Source organism: Camellia sinensis, chromosome 2 (assembly GCF_055761805.1).
Source record: "Camellia sinensis isolate YWXY chromosome 2, ASM5576180v1, whole genome shotgun sequence".
Classification (NCBI taxonomy): Eukaryota; Viridiplantae; Streptophyta; class Magnoliopsida; order Ericales; family Theaceae; genus Camellia; species Camellia sinensis.
The window spans coordinates 52046752-52068127 of NC_138962.1; positions in this window are offsets into that span (position 1 = coordinate 52046752).

Below are 21376 nucleotides of genomic sequence, written 5' to 3' on the forward strand. Positions count from 1 at the left end.
ATGGTAGATTAGGGCACGTTTAAATTAGCATACCTTATGCAATGCATGCGTGCATTTATTCATTTGTTTTACATGCACCGGGCTTGGTACATCATGCTAACTGCATTTGTACTTCAATTCCAAATTGAATACGTGCATCAATTGACTACATTTCACATGCCATGCTTAGGTTAGCCGAGCCTACTCTAATTGCATTTTGCATGCGTTGCATTAGCCACTCTAACATGAACTAGGATCATGCATGTTTGCTAATTAGTTTATTGTTTTGGCACGGAGTACTATGTAAGTATTTTCCTGCTTTAGCATACTGCATGCGTGCGAGTGTTGCCATGACAGTATGCCTGCGATGCGGCTAAATGCTTACGTGATATAATTGTTTGAATGCCCGTGGGTGAAGGTTGGATTGTTTGAGTTGGAAAAACTCGTTGAAATCCGTGTTTTAGCCTACTTGCGAGTAGCAAATTCCAAAGCGCTTTTCAAAACAAACGGATATGCAATGCTTGTTTCCAAATTAGACAATCTAGTCTATACTTGTTTGCTGTGCGCATAACATAGTAATTCTAGGCTAACAAATGGAATAAGAACACATAACGTTTTCAAAATCGGATATCATGGTTAGTAGAGGCCGGTCTTCGGACCGGGCAAAAGGGGGTGCTCATAGCTGACCTTCCCCGATCGTACCTTAGCTCCCGAGCCGAGACAACTCCGGTGATGACGGACACGTGGCCTTTGGCACCGAGTCAGGGTTTCCTAAATTTCCCCATTTTAAAATATTTAGGTGGCGACTCTGTATCTGGCAAAGCAGTCCATGTTTGGCACTTCTTTCCTAAAATCTATTTTCTCAAAACGATTTGCCAGATTTGGACTCTTTGGTTCAAGATTAAGAACCGCGACACAAAATCGAGTCCGAACTGTAGTAGCGTGGCCCCTCGTGGGCGCATGCTACAGTTTCTGGCGACTCTGCTGGGGATTTAGAGAGCTTAACTCGAACTCGTGATACCCTGTTTTGATCTCATTTATGTGTCTCTTTGCATTGCATGTGCATTGGTGCGCTTAGGAACACAGTGTTTGTCATCTGCCATTCCTGAACGGTTTGCCGGAGGCTTGTCTTGTCAAGGCATGACCATAAGGCTGACCGGTTATGGGCTCTGACAGTATGGGAACACAAACCCCGGTTTTACCGGGGCACCCTTTTCGACCATTCGACCTAGTACATATTCGGATCCATAGTGACCATTCCAAATTAGGACAGGTTGCTTACCCAATGTTAGGTTGTTTGAAAACTGCTGCGTGCATAGTAAAACCCTAGCTCCTGATAAAATAGGACAGGGAAACCCTACCCCAACATAGGGGTGTTTTGGCTCTCTTTACTTGCTATGTGCTTTTAGAATGTATCTCTACAGGAAAGTACATATCAGTTTGCAAGTTTGAGTATCGGGCCTGAGGGCACCAGTATCAGTGTTGTTGAGAAATCAGTTATCTGCGGGTATCGGGTTCAGTTTTTGGGACAGTGATTTCTGGGAACAGTGATCAGCAGTAGAGTACAGTTGTTCAGCTACACCCGTGTTTGATCTGTTTGGGCTGAAATGCTATTTGTTTCTCCTTTCAGTCCAGAGTGTCCAGAGAATTGGTATAGAATAGCCAGTGCTTCCCCTCGCTGAGGCAGGACTTACGATGACGCAGAATTCGGAAGAGATCGTGATTATGACGGCTGCATTGGAGCAGGGGATCACTCTGCAAAGTGAGACCGACATTGATATGCCACATCCACCCAGGTCGCCTGTTGCGCACTCGGTTTGGGCCCCCCAACTATACCAGGCTCGCGAGCCTACTACATTCGAACTAATGGGGATGATAGGTGAGCTCCAGAGGTCTGTGGCGGATCTCGCCTATGGAATGTCAGCTTCACCTCCAGCCGCACCATATGCCGGGAGTTTTTTACCCCAGGAGCCCCCACTGTTGGGGCGAATTATGATTGAACTTAGCCAACTGGAGATGGCCTCTAGCTATGGCAATGACATATCAACATCAACCCAAACCCTCGATCAGGCTGAGGCTAGAGGAAAAGACAAAATGAAGACAGATGCCGATCCCATTGAACAACTGCTGTGGGCAGTCGAGGCTTTGAAAGCCGGGGGGATGAACAAGCAACAGATATCCGCAGTTGTGGCAAAAACTGTGGAGGATGCTTTCCCCACTCCACCTGAGGGTAGTTCAAGCCAGTCAGAAAATCGGGATAGGCCCCGTCATGCCAAAACAGTCTCTCATGTTCCCGCCCCTGCACCTGGGAAAGATCAGAAAGCTAAGGTGGCGCCTGCCGACCCTTTCGCTTGTGCAGCTAGTAAGAGCGCTCAGACTTCGAAGTACCTGCCCCGAGGGCGCATGACCTTTCATGCTCTCTATATGCCTTTGTCCAAAGCACTTCAGATCCTTGCCGAGAGGGGACACATTAAACCCTTGGAGCCTCGGCCTCTCCCGAAGAATCTCCCTGCTATGCATGATGCTGCCCAGTACTGCGCGTACCACCAGCAGACAGGCCATGCTACCGACAATTGTTTCCGCCTCCGTCATGAGGTGCAAGATTTGATTGACAACGAGGTTATCCTCCCGCCTACCTCAGCCAAGTCCGTTACCACCCAGTTATTGGATTTTGAGGACACAGATACTGCAAGTATGTAATCAGAAGGTGAACCACCTGCGGGCGGCATCTGGATGTATTTTGAATGTGGCGTCTGGCACGCATTTTTGAGTGGCTGTGAACGCACGCTAGCTTTGTAAATCCTGGCTTGGGTATCGAGTCAGTCTTTTGTTTTGAGCCTGTCTCTTTGTCTTGAGTCAGTCTTTTTGCTTAAGGGTCTGTCTTGTTGTAGCGAGTCAGTCCCCTTTGTATAGAATACCAGGTGATTCTGGGGTTGTTGTCCCGAACACCGTTTTGTCTTGTAATTACCTGTTTTTTGTTTTTTGAGTCTGTTTCTGTCGAGGAGCCAGTTACACCAACAAATCTGAATGAAACAGCTGTTGCTATCTCACTTTCATGCTTGCTTTCAGTATAAGTGCCGGAGAATTTGATTGGGCTGACAGTACATCTCGCTTGCTCTCCTGCGCGCCAAGCTCATTGCATTAACCTAAGTTTTTCAAAAACCCCTTTTTTTGAACACTGCGGTGATAAAAACGAAGAGGAGGGAATTCCTCGGGTTTTACAAAACTTTGATCATTTTGAGAGAAAGAGAGGCGTGCTAAGCTCTTAATGAATGAAATCATGCTTGTCGGCATGAGTACTGGGAAGGATCCTGGCTTGATCCCGATTGGTTCCACACTATCTTCGGCACGAGCGATTTGTCGCTTTCTTAAAAACCTTCAAAAACAAATGTTTTACACGGCCCTGTGAAGACCTGTGTGGAACCGCTCTTGAGATTGTGCAGCCTAGGATCGCTCTCAGCCTCAAGATTCGACCTGTTGTCTCGAACCTCGAACTCATTCGGAACATTCCACAGTCAACTGTCAGAGGAGACCCGTGTGGCCAGTTTTGAAGCAGCCCTCGACCAAGAGGCGCCGAAATTGAACCAAAGGATTAGATCCCACCAGAAGAAGCTCGTGGAACAACCATGATGGGTTCTTCCGCAAATCAGTGCAACAGCCGTTCTCCTAGACACAGAGAGGCTTCAACTCAAAAAAAAAAAAAAAAAACCATTTGGCATGGACTTGTTACACTTTTACCCTTTGAGAGGCTCGCTGGGTCGAAAACCCGGGAGGGCGACCCATGCAAAAGTTAGAGCAAGAGAAAAATATAAAAAGAAGTAAAAAGAAAAGAAGCAAAAAAGAAAAGAAAAGAAAAATGCGAAAAAGAAAATGAAAAGATATGAAAATTAAAAAAAAGAAGAATAAAAGGAAGCTCGCAAGGTCGAAAACCCGCATCGGGCACCTTGGCAAAAGTTAGAGCCTGAAAAGTGAAGGTTAAAATACCCGAGTGTACCTTAACCAGAACTACGTAAGGCTTGATTCCCATGTTTGGGATACGTAGGCAACTTCATCCTGAAGTTCAGCCCCCAACGCTTTCATAGCGTCTCAGTCCATGCAATGGTTTCGATTTCATCCTAAAGTCCAGTCGCCAACACGTTCCAAGGTGACTCTGTCCATATATTTGTTGTAACCGTCTCCGTCATCTCTGTGTCCAAGAGTTCGACCACCACCAATGAAGACTGTTTACGGACTGCTGCGGCACCGTCCAAACAAGGGGCAACTTTCCGTTGCCACAAGTCGTCGTGAGCCGCCATTCAAACCAGGGGCAACTTTCCGTTGCCATCCACCCCTTTCAAGCCAGGGGCAATTTTCCATTGCCTCCGATCCGAGGTTGCGCATCTCAAAGAGTAAGATTCCATGCTCGTTGAGCATTGACTGTTTGCAAAATAGTTTTTTGAAAATTTTTACTGAGGTTAACTATTTTCTCGAAAACAATTCCATTTTCCAAAACTGGACCTTTGTTTTGGACCCAAAAAGGAAAATTTTCAGTGCTTACAGCCTGGCTTGCATGGTTTTCAAATCAAAAATCGAACAAGTACGTTAATCTAACTCTCATTTTGATCAAAACTGTTTTAGTAGAAAGCAAAAACAAAAAATGGTCAAAGTGATGAACTAAGGCCACAGTTGAGCCAGGCGCTCTGTCCCCCTCATTATCAATATACTTGCCAGAAGAGCACTCTACCCGCCAAAAGAAATAGCCGTGAGCTAACGGTGTTGAGCACGAACCCACACCTTTCTATTTATCCATCAATCACCCTGGGGAGGGACGAAAAATGAGAGAATAAAGAATAAAGAGGTGTAAGTTGAGAGAAAAGTGAGGAAAAGGGTTTTCAGAGAAAAACCGAGCTTGAGGGTCGAGTGATGTGAGAATCACAAATCAGAGAGGGTGGGAAACAATATCCAGGGAAACTGGCTCCTCGTGATCAGAGGTCCCCCGTCTTCGTTAACGCGTCTGTATGTCGTGTCTTTTGTTTTGTTTACCTCAACCTTTGTTTTAGGTCTCTTCCGAGCGTGTCTCGTTGTGTTTAGGTCATGTACCTTTTTGTCTTTCCCCGCTGTATTCAGTTGTAGGCTCGATACCCCGGTCTGAAAAACCCTTACTCAATTTCAAAAATCATTTATGCTCAGAATGCTGTGCCATTCTCTATATTTGAGCGTGCTTCAACTCCAGCTGGTTTCACTCCCGTAGGCCGTCTTGTCAGATTGGGCCGTTCACTCAGAATTTGCTGTGTGCAAAATGAACCGAATGCTGTGTTTTGGGCTGTGTACAGATTAATCCCCAACAGAGTAAGGGTTGTGTGTCCAAAATCAAGCAGTGGGCTGCTTGGGTTTATGTTGCCGTTGGCTGTTTAATTATCTGATTATTACAGTGCAAGTGTTCAACATTCGGACAACAAATCATATTCCATTTACATTGTGGTGTAACATGGTGGGATGCAATACATAAGATATGTAAATGTAACACTTTTTAAGCAAAAAAGTTCATTTCATTTCATAATCTTTTCTCAAGTACAAAGTTTTGAGGAAAACAAAAATCTGCCTGCTGTAGTACAAGGTAATCTAACTACCAACAAAAAGGAAAAGTACAAGAAAGAGAAGAAAAACAACAAAATCTATGTCAAGCGACTCCGAGGGCTATCAGTCTGTCCTAGTCCTCTTCCTGGACGAAGGTCCAGGAGCATTATCAGCATCGTCGTCAGAGCCCGAGCTAGTGCCGCCTCTGGTCTCCTCCGACGACGACTCCGCCTCCGCCTCCGACTCGTCATCCTCATCATCAGAAACGGGAGCCCGCGAACTGCTCCCAACATGAGTGCGCCCCGCCTTGGAGCGGGGGAATACTCTGCCCTCCTCATCTCTCCCTCGGGCGGAGACGGAAGGTCCAGCCGGAGCACCTCCTACCCCGGGAATCTGGAAGGGAGGCTGAAAAAGTACACAAAAGGCAAATGCATCAGTATACTGTGGACAGTCTATCAGTGCAGAATGCAGTGTATGAGTACAGTGTGTGAATGCCGTGAGCAGTTTATCAGTGCAGAATGCAGTGTATGAGTACAGTGTGTGAATGCCGTGAGCAGTTTATCAGTGCAGAATGCAGTGTATGCAGTGTATCAGATGCTGTGAGATCAGTGCATCAGGTGTTGTGCTGTGCATCAGATTACGTGAATCAGCTTGTGAGTGATTTGAGGCCGTGATCAGAAAAACATACCGGAATGCTGTAGAGGGCCAGGAGATCAAAGGTTCGCTGTAGCATCCCCATCATGGAGGCATTCATCTCCAATGACTGCCGGGTGTACTCAGAAGAAGCCTGCAAAAATATCAGATGCATCAATATTCTGTAGAATATTAAATAAACTGAAACGAAATGACTGTACAAAAATGCAGTAATGCATACCGGAGGCAAGTCGGGGACATCGACAAACTCGTGATCAGCCGGCGGAGGGGCGAAGGGGATCTGATAGGTCGCCCCGCCCTGTCCTCGGAAAGTCAGTGAAGTAGGCAGAACAGGCCAACCGGTCCCCTGTCCCCCCTGAACTCCGCCCCTGCCACGGACTCGAGCCCTCCTCGAAGCTCCAGCTCCAGCTCCCGCTCCTGTCCTCGCTGCTGGCGCCACGGGTCTAACTCCCTCAGCTCGACGACCGCTGCTCAGAGGCCGCATAAGATGCGTCTGCACGTACTCTCGGTAGTCGCCGATGCCTTTGAAGCAGGTCGCCTCCTAACCGATGGTATAGTCGGCCATCTGCTCCGTAGTGAGCCTCTCGGTCTCCCTCATATCCTTGGGAGGGTGAACCGGGACTATCTGCTCCGGTAACCCTAGGGTCTGGCGTAAGAAACGCTCACCCAGGTACCAAGCCCGACAGACCGGGCCCTCCAACAAGATCCGGAAACGCGAGGTCTCATCGGCACCGGCAAACCGATCCCGCGTCACGGCTGGCAAAGGAGCCCAAGGCTGCTAGGTGATCTGAAAATGCAATACAGTTTGTTATCTACTGTTATTGAAATGTGCAGTGGAAAGGTGAAGCTTAAATAAACTGCAAGTAAAACATACCTCTGCGGGGGTGACGGTGTCGAAGAAGCAGCGGAAAAAGCTGAAAGTCTCTCGCGGCCTCCGGGTGCATCTCCCGTCAAAGCGACGCGAAAAAGGGACGACCAGAGGAGTCTCCGTGACTGGCACGGGTGCGAGCCTAGGAAAGTAGGCGTAAACCCACAACTGCAGAGAAAACATCAATATGATTATCAGATAAAGCAGAATATAGAGTAAAAGCAGAAATAGCAGAGTCACGTGTTGTGCAGTGTATTGTGCAGAGTGTGCAGTGTGAGCAGTGTACAGTCAGTGTAAAGTAGAGTGTATGTGTGTGCCGTGTGTACAGTATACAGCAAGTATAAAGCAGACTACAGTGTGTGCAGTGTACAGAGTACAGAAAAGGTAGAAAAGCAGAATTGAAAAGCGGAGAAGAAACGTACCTCCCAAGCCCGCCAGTAACCCCCAAGCAACTGTCCGCTGCCGCGGGAAGCTGAGCTCATATATCCATAGAGAGTGGCCAGAGCGGCGCCACCCCAGTCGTAATGCAAGATCCGCCTGACGTCCACCAGTGCGCTGAGCAGGCAGAGAGGCACGGTGTTCGCCCGGTCGGCGAAAATGGTCGTCCCAAACAAGAACATAAGGAAGCCACGTACGTACCTCTCCACGGCCTCCGGAGTCATCGGGGCTGCATCAACAAGGATGGGCTAGACCCGGAACTGTACCTCGAACCAGGAGTATCAGACGTAGCCTGGACGGGCGAGAGGCGGCACCTCGCCGAGCAAGTGGATCTGAGCGGCAGTCCACTCGTCCATGTCAATATCGAAAGGGATCGGATCACCCCCTACCCCGATGCCTGTGAGCATCGAGAAATCGTAAGGGGTCATCGTCATGTCCCCTGCCACGGAGAAATGGAATGAATCGGTGGTGTCCCACCACCTTTCCACCAGAGCGGCGAGCAAAGGTCTGCATGTAGTGAGCCTGGAGAGTCCTCTGCAGAAGGCGCCGAAACCCGCCTAGTCCACGATGCGACGGACCGCATCGGGAAGCTCGGTGTACTAGTCCCGGGCGCCGGTGTTCCCATACCCACGGATGGTATGGGAATCCCCTTGTAAACCGAAAACAACAATTGCAAGGCAATATTCAAAATGCAGTTCTAAGCAGTATACAGATGTAGCATGTGTGCAAGTTTGACAGGTTTAAACAAATACCGGGTGCCGGTGCGCCTACAGTGAACTACAACGTGTGATGCGTCAGCGTGTTCGGGTGGTTCAGTACAGTATAGCATGTGTGCGTGTTCCCAGACTCAAGCAAATACGGGGTACCAGTGTATGTGCAGTGAAATACAGTGTGCGCCGTGTGTGTGGGTGATTCAGGGCTAGTGCAGTGTGTGTGCATGTGTTAGTCTCAAGCAGGTATCAGTTGTACGAATGTTTACAATCAACTACAGTATACAGGGTATCTGAGCTAAAGCAATTAAAGAGCACAACTAGCTACGACAGTTTTGTATCCTACATTGTAGAAAGTAAAGCAGAGAAAAGAAAGTTACCTCGGAAGCGTCGAAGGACAGGTGGGAGGTAGGCTCACGCAGTAATAGCTCGGGTGGCATGTGCCTCTAGAAGCTCCGAAACTGGCGAAGTCCGTCAGGGGGCAGAACATGAATCGCCGGCTGGTAGGTCGCCGGGTCGAACGGGCGCTCGCTTAAGGGTAGGAGCTCGACCCCGGGATCCATCTCGTGATCCGGGGGAGTCCCACCGCGTGGAATGTCATTCGCCATATCAAGAATGATGAGAAAATAGCCGGAGGAAGGAAAACCGGGCTAGAATATGGAAAGTCAACCAAAAAGTCAACTCCCGAGAAGGTCGAAAATGACCGAAAAAGCCGAGATGTGAAAAGGGCACGGAAATCAAGAGGAAAGCAAGGGGAACAAACCCCAAAAAGGTGGGAACGGCAAAAGAGGCACCGAAACAAAGATTTGTTCGGTTGAAAATGTCCGAAACGCGAAGAAAATCGCGAATCCGACGACGAAACAGGCGTAGAACGCGAAGAAACGGAGGAAAGAGGAGAGGAAAACACTCTAGAGAGAGAAAGTGTGGATTTTCGGCGGAGAAGGAAGTGAAAAATAGGGTTTAGAAACCCTATTTTAAAACACACGTGGTGAAATGTCGAATCTGCCCCGACTCAGGAACTTTTTGCCGATCGGCAACATTTTGTGCCGGCCGGCAGAATATTGTGCCGATGGGATTATTTTGCAGCCGATGGACAGCCGGTGGCTTCCCCTCCCGGCCGGTGGTGCTCCCACAACCTTGTTTAGGCCATATGAGTAGTTTTTGGTCTTCATAGCTCAAGAAAATGCAAGAAAGTGTATCTCCGACGCTCAACCGGCCTCCGTTTTGACCTCGGACCGCGTCTTCTGTGCGTAGCACTCCAACTCATACAATGGTGTATCCTTTTCGTATCCTTTTAGCTTTTACAAAAGCTCAAAAGTTGCCCCATGCCTATCGCATACAATCGCACTGTTTTGTGCATTGCATTTCAATTGCGCTGTTTAGCGCATCGCACTGTTTTGTGCACTTTAAAACCCATCGCACTGTCTTGTGCATTTCAAATTCACTCACGCTGTTTAGCGCATCGCACTGTTTTGTGCATTGCATTTCAATCGCGCTGTTTAGCGCATCGCACTGTTTTGTGCACTTTAAAAACCATCGCACTGTCTTGTGCATTTCAAAATCACTCGCGCTGTTTAGCGCATCGCACTGTCTTGTGCATTTCAAAATCACTCGCGCTGTTTAGCACATCGCACTGTTTTGTGCATTGCATTTCAATCGCGCTGTTTAGCGCATCGCACTGTCTTGTGCATTTCAAAATCACTGGCGCTGTTTAGCGCATCGCACTGTTTTGTGCATTGCATTTCAATCGCGCTGTTTAGCGTATCGCACTGTTTTGTGCATTACATTTCAATCACCCTGTTTAGCGCATCGCACTGTTTTGTGCATTGCATTTTACTCGCGCTGTTTAGCGCATCGCACGGTTTTGTGCATTGCATTTCAATCGCGCTGTCTTGTGCATTTCAAATCACTCGCGTTTTCTTGCGCATCGCACTGTTTTGTGCACCTTACTTGCATTCTTCATGCATCCTATCGCGCTATCTTGCGCATCTCACTTGTACTTGTTAGTACATTGCATTGTTTTGAATACGAACCGGCTTCGCGTAGCGTATAAGTCCAATTGTCAAAGTCTTCTTTCATATCATTTTGCATCTTATGAGGCACACGTGTCTCATTTGTTTCATTTTACATTCCGTGTGGCATGCGTGTCACACTTGTATCATTTTGCGTCTTATGAGGCATGCGTGTCTCATTTGTATCATTTTGCATTCCGTGTGGCATGCGTGTCACACTTGTATCATTTTGCATCTTATGAGGCATGCATGTCTCATTTGTATCATCTTGCATCATGCTTCATTTGCATTGGCACATGTGCCCCATCTTCTTCATCGTCATGTGTGCCTCATTTTCATTGGCATGCGTGTCACATTTTTGTTGGCATGTGTGTCGATATTTGCATTAGCATGCGTGCCTCATTTGCATTGTCATGCATGTTGCTAACAACATTGTACCTGTTAAGTTTGTTTTCTTTTCAGGCGCGATATTGTATGTACGGTTCATTTGAGGCTGGAGCGACCAGACGAACCGCGCAGGTATCTACACGGTCTAGGAGACCTTAAATCCTTTGAAGGTGTGAAACCTTCAGCATATTGATGTGTGCAGTTTACTTACATTGTTATGCATTTTTTGTGCAACCTACACGGTCTAGAAGACCTTAAATCCTTGGGAGGTGCGAAACCTCCGGCGCATTGATGTGTGCAGTTCGGTTGCATTGTCATGCATATCTTAAGCCGCGTGTTGTCGCACATTCCATGCAACATGTATTTTATACATCATTTGCATTTCAAAACAAAAAAACATATGCATTGTCATGCATACATTTTGCATCCCGGTCCAGGAGACCCTAAATCCTCTGAAGGTGCAATTCCTTTGGTGTTTGTCGTGCCCGAACGACTTTCGGTGGTCTGGTAAAGCCACCTGCCTATGTTCGCGGTGAGTTCCTAGAAGATCAACTGGGACGGTGGAAACTAGAGTTCGAACGGCTAATGCCTAGAACGCAAAGGTTCGGGAGTTCCGAGTCTAAAGTCTGGTTTAAATACCCAGGGGTGTATCCTCGGCTTGAAATCTGTATGGAAGCCCCATAGATTGAGGCAGCATGTCGGCGCCTCAGTTCTGGATACTGAACCAACCTAGTATATCGCCCTATTGGTAAGATAGGGAAAGTCGCAATCATAGCCGTTGCATCATAGTGCATTGTCATGCATTTCCATTGTAGCTTGCATGCATTCATTGCATTTTCCCCAGTAGATCGCATCATACTGCATTGTCATCCATTATGTTGCATTTCCATTCCATTGCATAGTTGTAGATATTGCATTGTAGATTGCATGCATTCATTGCATCACCTTCCATCTATGGCTTGCGCCTTTCCATATTGAGCTTGGTCTGGTATGTGCCCTTACTTTTCACGTTAAAGCACAGTTCTGCATGTGTACGCGCCTATTCCACGCTGGTATGTTGGTTTAAGGGTTGCGGCACCTTTTCTGTGTTAGACATGACTCGTACGCGTACATGCCTTTCCTAGGCAAAATTTGGTTTGGCCCGCGTGCCATATCCACTGCATTGTAGATTGCATGCATTCATTACATCACTTCCATTTATGGCTTGCGCCTTTCCATGTTGAGCTTGGTCTGGTATGTGCCCATACTTCTCGTGTTGAAGCATAGTTCAGTAGACCGTTCTATGCTAGACGTGGCTTGTATGTGTACATGCCTTTCCTAGGCAAGATTTGGTTTGGCCTGCATGCCATATCCATTGCCATCTCCCCAGTATATCCATATATATATTGCATTGTAGTGTAATCTTTGCATCCAGCATTAGGATCATTGTCCTTTCTCCAGCGGGTCGTTTCCCCACTTGTGTCAATCCCCCCCCAATACTCGTTCTTGTGTCTGTCTACGATGCTCATAGTTCAGTAGACCGTTCTATGGTAGACAGACTTGTTACCTCCATCAATCTATTTGACATAGGTGTGGTTTCGAACCACTCGTGATTGGATCGTAATTCAATTGCTTTGCATATAGTTTGCATTGTTTCAATTGCATTGCATCTTCATTTGTATTGTTTATACATTGTTTTGTATATATTGCATGATCATAAGTTGTATCTGGCTCTGTGCATTGTCTTGCATTTTGCCCCTGCCTTCGGGCGCATATCTTGTTTGTCTTGCATGTTTGTCTGAGTCTTCGGCCTTGTCAAAAATGGGTCGTCTCTGGGCTTTGACATTCACTCCCGTCATTGTTATGACTTTCGAGTTCCGTCAAAGAGGGGCAACTGTAGACACCCCATTTTTGACCGTCCTCAAGACTTGGACGTCACCATTGGAACACTTGGTGATTACCCTTGTTTGTGTTCGTTGGGAGTTCCCGGAGGTCTCGGCTACGTGCCTTGCCTCAGGATCTCCGAACTCGACCGTTTTGTGTCTGGTTTTGCACCAAACACTTGTGTTTTGCCTTGGAGGGGCAGGGAATGCTTTGTGAGGCATCCGCACACACCACCGGCAGTGGCTAGAGGTCACCGGCTGGTTTTTGCTGCCATCGGCACTTTTTGTTGCCGGTCGGCACTCTTTGTTGCCGGTCGACACTCAATTTTGCCAAAATGGCATCTTTGGCCGGCCGACTACTGTGCATCTGCTTTTTCAGATATTTTATCACAGTTGTCTTGCTTTTGGCTCCCCTCCATACACGTGTATGGAGGGATCTCTCTCTTGGAAGGTTGTCTTGTAAGCTTTACACGACAAAAAGACTCTATAAGAGAGAGCCTTCTCTTTTGGCTTTAGGGTTAGACACTTGAGAAACTTGAGATATTTTTAGACAGCCTTTTTTTAGGGTTTTGAGTTCTAGGGTTAGAAACCATACACTTTCTATCTCTATATCTCCCTCTTGTGTGTGTTTAAGTGCATTTGCGTCTTACTATTGCACACAAACACATAGTGTTTCACCTTCACTTAGCTACTGAGGTTCTAGGAGGTTGGTTTTGAAGTTTTGGAGCTGTTTTCAAGCCAAGGAGGGCTGTTGGAGCACCATTGTTGAAGGGGTCTTCAAGGGTAACAATTTTGCCTTTTTATTCCCCAATCTTGCATTGTATTTCTACCTATCTTAAAATCGTTTTTGAGCTTGGTGTATAATACAAAAAGTTCTATTTTTTAGCCCTCTTGATTGTTTATTAAGAGTGTTTTTTGGTTTGGAGGTGTTTGACCTCTCTTAGGCCTTGAAAGGCCCCATTTTGTGCTATTTTGAGTGAGTTTCGAGACTTTGGTGTTTGGGCCTCTTCACCACTGAAATCTTGAGGGATTTCAGTGGTGGAGATGGTGCCTTGACGTCTCCAAAAGGGGAGGGCCACCCCTCTCCTTGTTGTCCTTGAAATGGATCTTTTTTGGCCTCTTGAGAGAGCATCATGTTAGAGTGTGCATTGATCATATCTTGGCTGTTGCCCGTGCTTATTATGCCATGATATAACCTTGTTGTGTGTTGGTTTTGGTACACCATGCATGCTTAGCATACCTACCATGTAATGCCTTGTTATTGCCTTAACATGCCTTAGGTTGTTAGCCTTTGCTCGAGCATGTTTTAGGTCTCGTTTTGTGAAGCTTGTGTGCTTATTTTGCCATGCTAGAGGTCTGTCCATAGTTGTTTGGGTCAGCCATGGCACGCATTATATGCCCCCTTTGCATTTTGGCTTGTTGGCCTCAAGTGTGTGAGTTTGTAGCATGCACTATTTGCTTTATTCTAATGATTTGGCATCATTTTTAGCATAATTTCAGACCTTATAGCATGCTTGTATGTTTGCTTTAGACACCTCTTTGAAGCTTTGGAAGCTTGGCTTGCATGCCCCATGTTTTGGCCTTTGTGTATACTTTTGATTTTGAGCCACTTAGATGCCATCTAGGGGGTCCCCTTTGCATGGTCTAGGTCTGCCTTAAACCTATTTTAAGTTCCCTTAGCCTTGTGAGGCTTGGTTGGCTTGGTCATGGTTCAAGCCCCTTTGACTTGCTTCAAGCACTTGCGCCATTTGTTGCATGTTTAGCTTGATTTGTTGCTTGGTTTGGCACCATGTTTTAACATGATTTTCAGAGCTTATGTTGCATGCTAATTGTCCATGATATCCTTCTTTCAAATGTGTTTGAGAGTTGTCCCATTGGTGCCTAAGTGTTGACCCTTAATCATGTGTATGTATGCATGTGTATTTGGTCCCTTATTATAGCACTATGGCCACTGTTTTAGGCCTATTTAGAGTTTCCTAAATCATGTATAAGTCCACCTTTCCATCAATTTGCATTGCCTCATGTTTGCATGTATGCTTGCATAAGTGTCTTGCCATGCCATGTTGCATCCTTAGCTTGTATGCCTAGGTTGCATTGCATCTTGCATGCATGCTTTATTCCTTGACTTGGTGATAGGAATTGGGCCTTGGTTTGTTTGTTTGGTTTACATTTCATTTGACATGAAAGTTGCACACTTGATTCTTTGGGCCGTCATGCATGGAAATGCGTCATTGGCGGTCCGAGAATCGAGACACATGCCCCTTTGAGCTACAAACATGATAGGGGACATGATTGGTGCATACATCGTTTGAATTGTATTGCCATGCAAGTTCTGTCCTCTGCTGCTGTGAGTTGCAGGTTCTGCAGGCATTCTTTGCCGACCGGCAGTGTACATTGCCGACCGGCAGTAATTCACCAGTCGATGGATCAATTTTGTGCCGATGACCACATACCACTGCCGGTGGTAATTCTACTCAGCCGGTGGTGATTCCCAGTATCCAGAGAAACATCCCTGAGGTTTTGGTAGCCTCTAGAGGAGCAGAGTAGGGAAAACAGAGGCAGACTATGCATGGCCGTGCACTTCTGAACGGGACCCGAGCATGCGCTGCATCTGGCTCTCCTCCCGAGGCGATTTACTATTTTTCCTAGCTTAGTTAATTTATTAATTAATTAGGCAATTTGTAATATTTAATTAGCTTGCGTAGTTAATTAATTTGTATTATTTATTTGGTCCCTCCGCGCGAGGGCAAATCTGTAATAAGTGTGTGTGAGTGGTGTGTATGTCTTCCAATCCCCACTTCTTTCTTCCCTTTTATTTACCTGCTTTGATGGTAGATTAGGGCACGTTTAAATTAGCATACCTTATGCAATGCATGCATGCGTGCATTCATTCATTTGTTTTACATGCACCGGGCTCGGTACATCACGCTAACTGCATTTGTACTTCAATTCCAAATTGAATACGTGCATCAATTGACTGCATTTCACATGCCATGCTTAGGTTAGCCGAGCCTACTCTAATTGCATTTTGCATGCGTTGCATTAGCCACTCTAACATGAACTAGGATCGTGCATGTTTGCTAATTAGTTTATTGTTTTGGCACGGAGTACTATGTGAGTATTTTCCTGCTTTAGCATACTGCATGCGTGCGAGTGTTGCCATGACAGTATGCTTGCCATGCGGCTAAATGCTTACGTGATATAATTGTTTGAATGCCTGTGGGTGAAGGTTGGATTGTTTGAGTTGGAAAAACTCCTTGAAATCCGTGTTTTAGCCTACTTGCGAGTAGCAAATTCCAAAGCGCTTTTCAAAACAAACGGATATGTAATGCTTGTTTCCAAATTAGACAATCTAGTCTATACTTGTTTGCTGTGCGCATAACATAGTACTTCTAGGCTAACAAATGGAATAAGAACACATAACATTTTCAAAATCGGATATCATGGTTAGTAGAGGCCGGTCTTCGGACCGGGCGAAAGGGGGTGCTCATAGCTGACCTTCCCCGATTGTACCCTAGCTCCCGAGCCGAGACAACTCCGGTGATGACGGACACGTGGCCTTTGGCACCGAGTCAGGGTTTCCTAAATTCCCCCATTTTAAAATATTTAGGTGGCGACTCTGTATCTGGCAAAGCAGTCCATGTTTGGCACTTCTTTCCTAAAATTTGTTTTCTCAAAACGATTTGCTAGATTTGGACTCTTTGGTTCAAGATTAAGAACCGCGACACAAAATCGAGTCCGAACTGTAGTAGCGGGGCCCCTCGCGGGCGCGTGCTACAGGCGCAAAGCCGACAAAAGAGTTATGCCGATAAGAGGAGACGACCTTTGTCTTTCAAAGTTGGTGACCGTGTGCTCCTTAAAATCTTGCCATGGTAGGGTTTGATGAGATTTGGTAAGAGTGGTAAATTGTCTCCAAGGTTCATTAGGCCTTTTGAGATCTTGGAACGGATTGGGGAAGTGGTATACCGGTTAGCTTTACTGCCACAACTTTCGGGGGTTCACAATGTATTCCATATATCTATGCTTAGAAAATATGAACCCGACCCTTCTCATGTGCTTGATTGGGTTGATTTGGAGATAGATGAGGATGCCCTTTATGTAACAACCCCGACCCATGATTAGCGCTAATTCATGTTTAAGTATGCCTAACAAGTAATTAAGAAGAAATCATGAGTTAATTACATGTGCATTGCATTATTTTGAATTTATATCTGTTTAACGTACAAAGACCTATTCATGCTTTTATTTCGGTCTGCGAATTGAAGGCCTTATCGGCATCCGATTAAAAAATTGACTTGATTTACATGTTAATTGGGATTTTTAGAACCTTATGGTATGTTTAATTAAAATTCGATTTGGAACGATTTAATTAGATTAACTTAATGTCCACTTGTTTGGCTTTAATTAATTACACTTTTACCCAAGCCTACATAAGGCTTATACACCCCACTTGAGCCTCTTTTTGATATCATCTTTAAGCCATTAAGAGTTACAACATGAGAGAGAGAGAGAGGAAGAAAGAGACCAAGAGTGAGATTTGATATCAACATTTGAGATTGAGAGGATCTTGCTAGAGATTGAAGGCATTGGGCTTGGAAACTCAAGAATTCAACTCCTAGCACACATTTTGGGAAGTCTAGGTAACAATTCAACCCCTAGAGTGTACAATTACGATGTATTGGACTTGAACTCTAATGAATTGGGTTGGTTGATGCAAGAATAGAGTTAGAATTAAAAAGAATTGAGTCATTCCATACATGCGTGCATATTTTCTCACATTTTGAGTAGAATTTCCAAGAATTCCCTCATGCATGTCTTAAATTCACCTTAACTTTGGGAAGTCATCAAGTCTCAAGTTGTTTTGTAACATTTGATCATGTTTTGGGAAGCTTAAGGTCAAAGAAATTCATACATGTCATGTTCATGGATCATTCATGGATTTTTAGTTGAATTTTGCTCAATTGACAAGCTATTTGACCATGATTTCTTGAAAATGATCCTTAATTCATGATGTATTATGAACTTCTAAGTGTTCCTCAAGTTTTAGCCCAGAAAAATCAAGTTTGGATGCTTAAAGTTTGAGTTTTGAGCTTTGGGAACAAATCTGGAAATCCCAGAATTTACATCTATGCTTGAGCGTAGGAATTCACGCTCGAGCGACCACTCTGAGTGCGTGCACTTCTGCTCGAGCGTCCTGAAGTACACTTGCGCGTGAAATGCAAGCCCTCAGAAGTTCTTGTGTTTTGCAGCACGCTCGAGCGAGGGTCTGAGTCTCACGCTCGAGCAGGGATCGAGCGTCCGTTGAGCGTGAAAAACAAGCAACCAGTATTTTTTTCAAAGTTTACAGAATGCTCGAGAGAAGGAAGCTACGCTCGAGCGAACTCTCACATTTTGCATGTCCGCTCAAGCGAGGAAAGCCACGCTCGAGCGTAGACCCTGTTTTCAGCAAGTTTTGAAAAATGTTTTCAAGTGCAATTTTGCATCCTCATTTCATCCTAGGCATTCCTAGGCCAAGATTAAGACACCATAATAAGAATAAAGGGTAGAAACACACTAAGAACAAATGAAATAAGTTATGTATAATCTGAATGTGTGTTTCAATGTATGTATCTGTCATGCTGTGTAGGTCACACGCCACAAGGAAGCTGAATTGCCTACTCAGTTTGTTTACTTGGAGCATCTATTATCTGTGAGTAATAACTTAGTAAAGCTATGTTCAAGTAAATTATTTTCTGTTTATGGAATGAGGTCTGTTCTATGAAATGCCATGTTTTATACCTTGAATGATTGTCCAACTCTAACAAACATTTGTGACATTATGCTATGATTCAAGTGTATTACAAGTTCCCGGTACCAGAGGTTTCTTATGGAACTGACAAGCTATTTGTACTCGGCTAGAGATTCCTAGGTAGAACTAACAAGTTATCCGTTCCCAGTTCAGAGGTTCCTTATGGAACTGACAAGCTATTTGTACCCGGCTAGAGGTTCCTAGGTGGAACTAACAAGTTATCCGTTCCCAATCTGGAGGTTTCTTTATGGAACTGACAAGTTATCCTTACCCGGCCAAAGGTTCTTTTATAGAATTGACAAGTATGATTTATGATACTCTATATATGATCTGTTAGCGCTAATGGATGCATTATGCAAGACTAAGCATGAACTCTAATTTTTATATATATGTGCAGAATGAGAATATGAACGTAAACTTTGGTTTCAGAAATGGTTATAGAACATCATTCATTTACCCTTTACTTTGTTATTATTCACTGGGCCTCCGCTCACTAGTTATTTATTATGTATGTAGGTGAGCAAACTCGTGATCAAGCCTAAGATGATGTCGGAAGCATTTTTGTGTTTGTCAACCACCTTTTGCGCCTCACGAGGAGGTTCTAGATCAAGCCAAGTCTTGTGGCTGTGTTATTATGGATGTATAAGACTGAAGTGACATGCAGATACTATATCTTTTGACGTCACTCGTATGTCTATAAAAGTTTAGGATTATCAGTCTCATGTATGTCTGCACGGTTCGATGGACTATGTATGTTTCTTTTTATGCATTTACTTCTGCAGCCCCTAATTATAAGTCTAATTGTTAAGAGGCCTTTGGTAATCCAAGGATTACTGGCCGGTTACAACGCTAAACCTATAAGGGCGGGTTTTGGTCGTGACACTTTACAAAGAGCGACCGGTTCAAATATTAGATACCCAAGAGCAAGTGCTACGGGGTAAAACTATATCATTGGTAAAGGTGTTGTAGAGACACAATGGGGTTGAGGAAGCAATGTGGAAATGGGAGGCGGAAGTTTGTTCCAAATATCTGGATTTGTTTAAAAATGCTTAAGTTGTTTTCCTTTGTAATATTCCCTAGTGTTTGAGGGAAATATATTAAAATTGTTAACCACGTGTTGTTATGTATATTGTTGTTTTAAGTATGAGGTTGTTGTGGGTTGTTATTGCTTTTATTGGAAAGCTTCATGCTTATGCTTATCTTGGACGGTTGTTGTCAATGAGGTAGCCATGATGATGATGGTCAATTTTTGTTGAGAATTAATATTGTGATTTGAAAATGTAATAGCATGGTTTTGATAGCTTGAAACCCCTTTGTTTGGGTAGTTTGATTTAATTTCAAGGGCGAAATTTCCTATAGTGAGGAGGTTGTGATGACCGGGTACGCAATTTGCCTCGTCCTTTTGAGTTATATTGGATTTACTTTCGTTAAAGTGTCAGGTTTTAACGTGTGGTCCTGTCATTGGTTAGGTTCATTGTTTTGAAAACTTTTTCTCTGAAATTTGTGTTCTTATTTATTGCTATCCCGAGTTTCACTTGTTTCGGATGGTGCGAGGTTGGATTCGGAGTACCTTGGGCTGAACTGAAATTTTTCTTGGCTGGCGGGCAGAGCCGCACGTGCAGGAGCTTAGGCCGCACGTGCGGGAGAGGGGTCGCACTTGTGGAAAACAGGGGTTTGTCAAGGGCTCTACTGCATTATATGCAGGTGTGGTTAAAGGTGTGGGGTGAGAGTGCCGCATGTGCGAGGGTGAGTGCTGCATGTTCGGGAGGTATGCTTCGCACGTGCAGGAATGGGTGCCACACGTGCAAGACTCCACTGAATCCGAAAATTCTGTCTTTTCTCTCTTCTTGGGCTGAGTGTATATCACTTTATTATCATATCTCTCTCTCTGAAAACACTTTTCTCTCCCTTCTCTTTATATTTCCTACACCAAAGTAGATTAAAGCCTTGATTTCTTCAAATCCATTGGGATTTTGATCCTTGTTCCTTAACCAAAGTTGGATAACTTCTCGAGGGCTTTGTTGTGTGCGATGAAGATCGGGTTTTGACACCGTAGGATTTGGGGCTTTCATCTCTTTTCTTCTCCAAAACTTGAGGTAGGGATTTTTCTTAGAGTTATATATATATATATATATACTTTTGCAAGATTTAATTGATTTTCGAAGCCCCTTTGATAGTATTGAAACTTGATTTTTGGTTCAAAAATGTGAGTGATTTTGAAAGTGGGTTTACCCTTATTTCTTTTGAAATAATCTCTTGATGGTTTTGAACTATGTTGATTAAGGAAAGATGATTTTTGGAGAGATTCTTTCAAATGATTTGTGTGTGTGTAGTTGTTTGAGAAAACATAGAAATTTGGGTTTTGAAAGATGTTGAGAACCCATGGATGACATTGTTATTATATTATTTTTTTTGTGCCAAAATGAATGATTGATTGGAAAATTTCTTATATTTATATATAAATGACGAATTTCATGAAATATGAGAATTGTTGATTTTGGAAGTTGTTGTTCAAAACATTGATATAGTCTTGAAATGACTAAATTGTTGGAAATACACGAAGTGTGAAAATGTTGCTACTTCTTGATGGATTTAAATGAATATGTGGTTATCTTGTGATATGGCATTGAAAGGAGAAATGGGGATTTTGATTATAATGGAAATATTGTGTGGGATAATTGAAAACGGAGAAACGTTATGTGGTATTGTTAATTGTTGCAATCGCATACCCATTCAATTGGTTGCTAGAAATTTTGAACTTGAATTTTGGAAAACTTTTGCATTTAGAAAAGAAGGTTTGTAAATAATTTTTCATGGAAGTGCTTTAGGGTAATTACATTGGTAAGTCCAGATAAGAGGTAGATGAAATTGATTAAGTTGGCCTAAGTGTCCAGGGTGAAAGACCAAAAACACGTGCGAAGGAGGTACCACGTTCCTTCCAGTTAGTTACCGATAAAGTAGGGTTTTGGTAGTGCTAGTTATGCCTACTTGCAGACACTAACCTAGAGATTACATGAGTCGTATTTGCCACCCTTTGAGTTAAACTGATAAATTTTTAATTGTTGAAATTTCAAGATATCATTGAGCATGATGGTTTTCAAAAGATGATGATATGATTTTCT